This window comes from Oryzias latipes, chromosome 6 (assembly GCF_053564925.1).
Source record: "Oryzias latipes strain Hd-rR chromosome 6, Olatipes_Hd-rR_3.1".
Taxonomy (NCBI): Eukaryota; Metazoa; Chordata; class Actinopteri; order Beloniformes; family Adrianichthyidae; genus Oryzias; species Oryzias latipes.
Window position 1 is genome coordinate 27197577 of NC_136242.1, and position 8674 is coordinate 27206250.

Here is an 8674-nt window from a genome sequence, read left to right on the forward strand (position 1 = left end):
ATTTTTTATGTTCTTTTTTATTCCTCAAAGATCTAATTTTCAACTTCAAGACCCTTGTTTCTGTGTGGAGTTTTGAAGTTCTCCCTGTGTATGTGTGGGTTTTTCTCCAGACTCACCGCCTTCCTACCACAGTCCTACCACATGCTTCAAAGGTTAATTGGTGTGTTTAAATGTGATGTGATTTTGTGGACCTACGACTGATTGCCAACCCGTTCTGGGTGTACCCTACCTTTGCTCATCAGTAGCTGAAATAGGCTCCAGCAACCCCACAACCTCCAAAAGGATTTAGCTGATTTACTAAGTGGATTGATTGATCATTCATGGACATGTAAGATTTATAAAACACATTTTATTTGTCTAAGACTATGTATGGGAAAAACTATCTTTAAACTCTCTATAGTTAAAATGGATGAAGCAGGAAGATCTGTTCCTGCTATCTTGTTCTTCATCCTTTTTTCTTGTTAGTTTTTATTGGTAAACATTTTAATCAAAATGTGTAAAGAAATTCCTTTGAAAGTCAAATTCTTATCTCTGTCTTCAGTTACTCTAAACCTACTTCACTATATCATCAAAGTCTTAGTTTTGATGCATTTTCTTAATAACAAACTAAATTCAGAAAAGTACTAAATGATTATGAGCCTCCTGCAGAATTATTGGTTGAACACATTTTGATTATAAGTTTGTATTCAGTTAAAAAAAATGGAGACTCTGCAGTTTAATGGGATGTTTGGCATTTATGTTAGTGTAACGATTGACCGATGAATTGATTTTTATAATTGGATTGATTTGTCTGAGGCAAGTTGTCATTCGAATCGAAATAAATCGAATTGACCAATACCATTAAAAATTGTTTCGAAATTAAATTAACCAATCTATAATCGATAGTGGAAAATACCATTCGAATTTACACACTGTAGGTTTATTTTACTATCATGTAAAAACGGCTAAGAGCATCACAGCAGACAACACAAGTGATAGCAGCAAAAAATGATCAGTTATCATTCCAGTCCAATATGTGGAAACACTTTGAATTAAGCAAAGACATGTGATCGTGCAGTGTGGTAGAATATTCCAATAATGTTCCCTTTGGATTATTTTGATGTAGAAAAACAACAGTAGGCTGAACTTCAGGAAACTAAAATGGGAATGGATTTGTCAGTAATTCTCGTTTATTTGTTAGTACACACATTTAATTTACACTTGATTATCTTGACAGAAATACGAGGACTCTGGAAAACTTCACCTGCACTGTCTGGTACCCAGGTATTTATCTCTGAGTCTATTTTATGTCAGTGAATTGGATCGTTCAAAGTGAACCAATAACGACTATGAACCGCATCGGCAATCGCAAATTATGATATGAATTATTGCCAAAGTGAACCCCCAATTAAGGCATATATACATAGACATTTGTCAGAAAAATGTTTACAGTCTGTTCAGTGAGACTGAGGTATCGAGCTTCAACTGTTAAACTGGTCTGATTCAACAATTCAAAACCTTGTTCTCAAACAATATTTATCACTGAATATATAAAACAGCTTTTTCTATATCAGCCTTTTTTATGTATTTCAATGTAATAAAACAAATTATAGGAGTGTCACTTCTAAAAGTTTGTCAAATTGATAAAAAGAAAGCATAAAGCATAAAATTATTTTTTTGCTGTAACCTTTTTCAGATCATTAAAAAAAACAATCAGTGAGGGAGGAGTGATGGCCATTGTTGCCATGGCGATTCATGATGTTGATGAGTGTTGTTCCAATGATCCCACTGTTTGTTTTAGCCGCCTAATATGGTTGCAGTCATTTTACACATTGACACGATAATTGTAGATAATTACCGGGGAAACGAGCTGTTAGCCGCCCTTTACTTGTTTTCTTTCAAAGCTGTATTTACATCCCACAGCGCTGCACCCAGAGGGGGCGTGGCTTTCCGGATAACTCTGATGGCCCAATGATGGACAGTTCTATATTTTGCCTAACTTTTAGGAAAAAATTGAAATCTGTTCTTCCCAGGGAAAAAATATTATTTGAACTCAGGGAAAGTATCATATACAGTGGGGCAAAAAAGTATTTTGTCGGCCATCAATTGTGCAAGTTCTCCCACTTAAAAAGATGAAAGATGCCTGTAATTTTGGGTGACAAAGTAAGAATAAAAATCTAGAAACTCACATTGTCAGATTGTTTAAGAAAATCAGACAATGTGAATTTAATGTTAGGAATTTATTTGCAAATTATGGTGGAAAATAAGTATTTAATCCTTTACAAACAAGCAGGATTTCTGGTTCTCACAGACCTGTCAAAATGATCACAAGAACGGTAAGCAAAAATCCCAAGACCACACGAAAAAAAAAAAAAAAAAAAACTTTTTTCTGTAGTATACAACATGTTTTTCCTTCTTCAGTTCCCGTGTTATTCTGGAACCAAAGTAACAAAGGCTACCATCAGTAACACACTAATAGTAATAATAATAATCAATTTTATTTGTAAGGCGCTTTGCTAGGAATCCAAGGTTGCTGTACATAATAGTGAATGTTAAAAGCAATAAAAAGCAAAAAATGTACAGTAAAATATGCACTTTAAAATAGGACAAGGATGTCAAGTTATGGGGGGAAATATGCTAGCTTGAAAAGGTGGGTTTTTAGTTTCTTGGTGAATTGTGAGAGAGAGCCAATGTTTCGGAGGTGAGGTGGTAGTGAATTCCAGAGCCGGGAGGCAGAGTAGCTGAATGCTCTGCTCCCCATAGTGACAAGGCGAGCAGTGGGGACAACCAGATGAAGGGAGGAGGAGGAGGATCTGAGGGCACGGGTGGGTGTGCCGATATGAGCAAGATCTGACAGGTTTGAGGGGGCAAGGTTGTGGATGGATTTAGAAGTCAGGAGAAGTGTTTTGTATGTAAATAGGTGTGTGATCGGTAGCCAATGGAGCTGCTGCAGAACAGGTGTGATGTGTTGGATTGATGGTGTTTGATTTATAAATCTGGCAGCAGATATTGTAGTTTACAAGAGCTTTTTGTGGTAAACCAAAATAAAGGGAGTTACAGCAATCCAGGAGAGAAGTAACAGGACTGCGCACCAGGACAGCAGTGGAAAGAGGACTGAGCGAAGGGCAAAGACGACGGATGCTGCGAGGGTGGAAATAGGCAGACCGGGTGATGCTATTGATGTGTGAAGTGAAGGAGAGGGTGCTGTTGAAGATGACACCAAGACTTTTCACCTGAGGGGAGGGGAAAATGAAGGAGTTTTCAAAGGGAATGGAGAAGTTCTGGATGTTGTTTATAATGGATATAGTGCCTATCAGGAGAAGTTCAATTCAATTTTATTTGTATATGCCCAAATTCACAACAAAAGTCGTCTCAGTGGGCTTCGTGCTGGTAATTGTAAGGTAAAATAAAAGGTAAATAAATTGGGTGTAGCCTGAGAGGTAAGAGTGAAACCAGCTGAGTGGTATGTTTGTGACACCTATGGCGGATAGTCTATCTAGGAGGATGGTATGAGAGATGTTATCAAAGGCTGAGCTCAAATCGAGTAAGAGGAGGATGGAGAGTAGGCCAGAATCAGCAACACTACGCCACCAGAGACTCAAATCCTGCAGTGCCAGACATATCCCCCTGCTAAAGCCACTACATGTGCAGGCCCAGCTAACATTTGCCATAGAGCAATTGGATGATTCAGAAGAGGATTGGGAGAGTGTCCTACAGTCAAATTAAACCAAAATAGAACTTTTTTGTTAAGAACTCGACTTGTCGTGTTTGGAAGGGCAAGAATGCTGGGTTGCATCCAAAGAACACCACACCAACTGTAAAGCATGAGGTTGGAAACATCATGCTTTGGGACTGTTTTTCATCAAAGGTTCCAGGAGGAATGATCCGTGTAAAAGAAAGAATGAATAAGGCCATGCATCGCCAGATTTTCAGTGAAAACCTTCCATCAGCAACGGCATTGAAGATGAAACTATGCTGGGTCTTTCAGCATGACAACGATACCAAACACAAAACCGAGGTAACGAAGGAGTGGCTTCGTTAGAAGCATTTCAAGGTCTTGGAGTGGCCTAGCCATTCTCCAGATCTCAACCCCATAGAAAATCTTTGTAGGGAGTTGAAAGCAAGATCAACAAATGCAGAAGCGTTATTCCCTCTGCAGCAAAACCTGCCGGAATATTGCTTGACCTTTTTTGACTGGACCAGATGAGCAGGTGAGCTGCTGCATCCTTCACTCCTAAGAAGATTGCAGAGTGATCCAGTTCTCAGTCAGACCTGTTTCCCCGCCTCCCTCAGCGCGCCGAATGAGGAGAAGAGGCTGATAAATAATAGAGGAGAAGGAAGAGATAGATGAAAACTAGGCTGGCTCCCCCTCCTCACCTCCTGCTTCCTTTTTTTGGTTTTATATATTTCAACTGTGCGACAAAAAAAGACTCATGAATAAGTGAAGAGATTTTTTTTTGTTGGATGCACCGCTGACGTAGAGGCTTCGTCAGAGAAACGTCAGGTATAAAGAAGCTAGAGAGATAGCTGCTCTTTTTCAGCTCTGTGTACATTAAAGTGACTGAAAGTAACTGGAAGACACTTTTCACTGTGAAATGACATTCTCCCAACCTGAAACGAAAAGTATTCAGGCGGGGTGAGCGGTGCAGATCCGGTCGTGGTGTGGACCATTGGGTACATTCACTGTACAGATTTATTGATGGCTGAGAGGAAGCTCTTATTGACTGCTTGGAGGAGTCACATGCTGTTCAAACAGAGCAGAGGGAGGACAAACAGCGTGGTTGCATTTCCCTGATCCATATTGTGGATCAGAGCTTCAGCTTTCTGGTTCTTTTTAACTTGATTGCACAAGAAAAAAAGCCTGTGGTTGTTACATTATCCCAAACACTCAGAAAGACACTGAGAAGTTTCTTTGTGACTGGAAAAAATGCTTGTTTACTCAATATTTTTAAAAATTCCCTCAGATTTGGCCATGGACTTTATGTAAGAACTGGACTGAGTGTGGCGTCATCTGTGGCTGCAGCCAAATGAAGTCAATTAAGTCCATTTTGTTTGTGATAAAGACACTGCCATCTTCGATTGGTCCAAGTCAACGTTTCTGTGACAACCACTCTCGCCAAACAGGAGTGAGCTTTCTCGCTACCTGATCTTTTACAGCTACCCAATTGGTCTCCGTACACCACTTCCTCCTATCACCAACATTGCGATAGTTAGGTAATTTGAAGTAGATTATCTCCCTTCATTTGTATATCTTTTAGGTACATTTGTTGGAAAACTTGTAATTCATTAATAAATAATTAAAATAAAAATATAAAATAAAAAAAAGTAAGCCCCTGTAGCATTTCTAGAAAGTTCTACCTCCTTTACGATAATTTCCCCCCCTAATCTTTCTCTTAGCTTAAGGAAAACTTTTAAGAGGTTATTGTTTTTATAAAGATCTGAAGACATACAGTCAGGACCATAAATATTTGGACAGAGACACATTCTTTCTAATCTTTTTGTTCAACCCATGGAATAAAAGCTGAAAGTCTGCACTTCAATGGCATCTGAGTTGTTTTATTTCAAATTCACTGTGGTAATGTACAGAAATAAAATTAGAATGTGTCTCTATCCAAATATTTATGGTCCTGACTGTAGTTGGCCGCAGAATGCTTTAGTGGCGTAAGACAAATTCTCATGCATGCGGTGACCGATCTCGAAGCTGTTACAGATCAGGTAGCCGTTACAGATCTGGTAACTGTTATAAATTTGTCAATCAAACAAGTGCTACAAATTTCATAGCGTCTGTATTATTAACTGACTTCTTGGTTCTTTTGTTATAAGACACGGTTGTGTTTTGACATACCTGCCTTTTTTCGACAGACGTCGTCACCTGTCAAACTTTGACAGGGGACGCCCCTTGATGTCTGTTTGCTGCTGGAGGATGTTGCTCCAGGTGTGAGAGAGCAGGAAGGCCCCCTCATCCCGGTTCATAGAAGTGTGGGCTCGCTTTCGGATCTCCACCGCCTGCGGTGTCTGCTTTCTTCAGTGCGGAGGACTTTGGCCTTTTCCCAGTCCATGACATGGTGGTATGGTTGCTTATTTCATGTTTTCTTCAGATGCCTGTTGTTGTCTTACTCTTGTTATTCTTCCCTTTGTTTCCTTTTCACATTCTTTTAATAGCTGTTAATTTAGTTATAAAAATGTATGGGATTACCTGTTATTTTACATTACCAAAGTCAAAGATGGTGACTTTTTAAACCCCCATTTTAAAATAACCACTTTTTTGTCAAAATCTGACACAAAATCTAACTTCTAAACTTATTCTAAAAAGTAGGTGTTGAGCGAAAAACACTAAATATAAACACAAATTTCGTTCTGAAACATGTAATGTATTTACAGGGAGACCCTTTTGAAAGAGAGGACATCTCTGAATTCATATTTCCTTACAGTTGATTCTGCTTCTTTGGCCTTTTCTTTTTTAGTTCTAACTTTCCTTTTTTCATATTCTATTCATATTTCATATTCTAGAATAAGAAACTACAAAACATTCCTCAAAGAAATTTATTGAAGTTCATATTAACTTTTTAAACATTCTTTAATTGGTTTTTCTGTAAACGGTGTAACAAATCACCAGATCACACTGATTTGTGGGTTTATTTTACCGGTTGGCATTTTGAGCTACAACATCTTCATAATATAATCGATGTATTAGAGATACTCCTGTAGCAGTCTGTGTTGTGAAAAAAGGAGTTTGGATTTTTAGAAGTAATACCAATTTTAATTGAAAAATAAGAAGAAATGACCCTCCTACTTTATTCTATCTATGAAATGTGGTGGAAGTGTTATGGTCTGTTTCTTAATTTGATCCTGGATCAGGATCTGCTCTTCTGTTGTGTTTGAGGATAAGGTTGGATGACACTTCCTCCAGCTGTTCTAAGCCGGACTGACAGGATCCAGAAAATGCTCGTCTGTCAGCTCTGAGCAGATTACACCAAGGATCTCAAAGCAGATTTCTGCTCTGCTCAAACCATTAAAACCTTTTCTTGTTTTCCGAAAAACGCACAAACCCTCCTGCCCTCTGTCCTGTCTCGTTAACCTTTTAGCCTTTTCTTCCTTTCTGCTTTGTCTTGTCCTCCTTCCCTCTCACTTGCTTCAGTGCATTTAAAACCCTAATCCTTAATCTTCAAACTCAGTGATTTTATTACTGTAATCTGTTGGAATTGGCTTAAATCTTCCAGACAGTGGTGGGCAGAAAAACAAAGCACAGCAGTAGCAGGGAAGAAAGGAAAGAGCTCCTAATTTGGTTCAAAAGTTTTTTTTTATTTGTCATCTAAAAGAAAGGATGCAATGGAAGTGGATCTGGTGCGGAGAAGTTGTGATGAAAACAGCTGCATGGAGGCAATAATGAGTGAGCGATCGCTAGATTGGATAAATATTTCACATTGCTGGTCATGGCTGAGGAGTTCCTGTGGTGTCTGTTAATGTAAAAGACAATAAAATGACCTGCACGTCAGCTGTGGCTCTGTCTGGATTCATAAGCTGCTTATATCTGCTTTAACTTGCCCCTACACTTGTTCGCTTCACTTTGGGGTTTAATGGATCGCGTCCATGCCGCTCAGTTGAATAACAGAGGATACAACAGCAGTCCAGCTGTGGAAGGAGACAAACACCCAAAATCCGAATCAGATTATCACAAAGTCACTGACATGTTTCAGTCTGATAGGATTTTCTGCTGACCGGAAACTTCAGAGAACCACATTAACAGCCGTTGTCTACAAATGAAAAAAACATGGACGAGTGGAGAACCTCACCATGCCAAGAACACAAGTAGAATTCATCCAGGATGTCCTAAAGAAAGCAGAATAATATGGAAAGAACTTCAGGCAGCTATAGACAGAGTTTATGACTTGAAAAGAACAGAGACTTTTGAACAAACATTTCTGAGCAACAAGAACATAAAGACTCGTTTCCGATTTGATACTTTTCCAAAGCCTTTGGACAAATATTCTGTGGACTGATGGGACAAAGAAGGAACTTTCTTGAGGGGAAGGCGTCCCATTACATCTATAGAGTCAAATGAACATTGTTTCATAAAAACGCGGGGCAGCAGTCTAACATGGTGGTGGAAGTGTTGTGTTGCTATGTGTGTTGTTATTTGGTTGTGTTGCTGATTCAACACCTGGATGACTATTTGTAATTGTTGGAACCATTAATTTTGTTTTGTCCAAGATTCAAAACCTTTAATTGACAGATTTTGTATAGCCCATTTTTAAGTGATAGGGGTGTGGCCTATACCAACAAGCCATTTGCGCTGGAAAACCCAACATAGTGTCAACATTTGATCAATTTCTTCATACATTTCCTCAAAATGTCAAGAAGAGAGAAGAGTTTTTGTGAAAATATCTCAGCAAGTCAGCATCTTCCTCTGCATGTCACAAAATGCCTAAAGAAACAATCAAACTGCCCCTTTTTGTGATGTCACCTGAAATTGGATGCAGAGTTTAAGGCCAATTTGTGGAATCAGCCACACAGGATGAAGACAGGAAGGCTCAGTCACAGATCAGGAGCCACAAGTGAACGTAAAGCACGGCGGCTCGCTCGGCGTCTGTCTCTTTAAACGCTGGAGTGTGCTACTGAGTGGGGGAGAGGGGGAGCTTGGCTCTCTGCATTGGAACAGTCCTCTTTAATGAGGCGATTTTCTCACAGAGCTGAA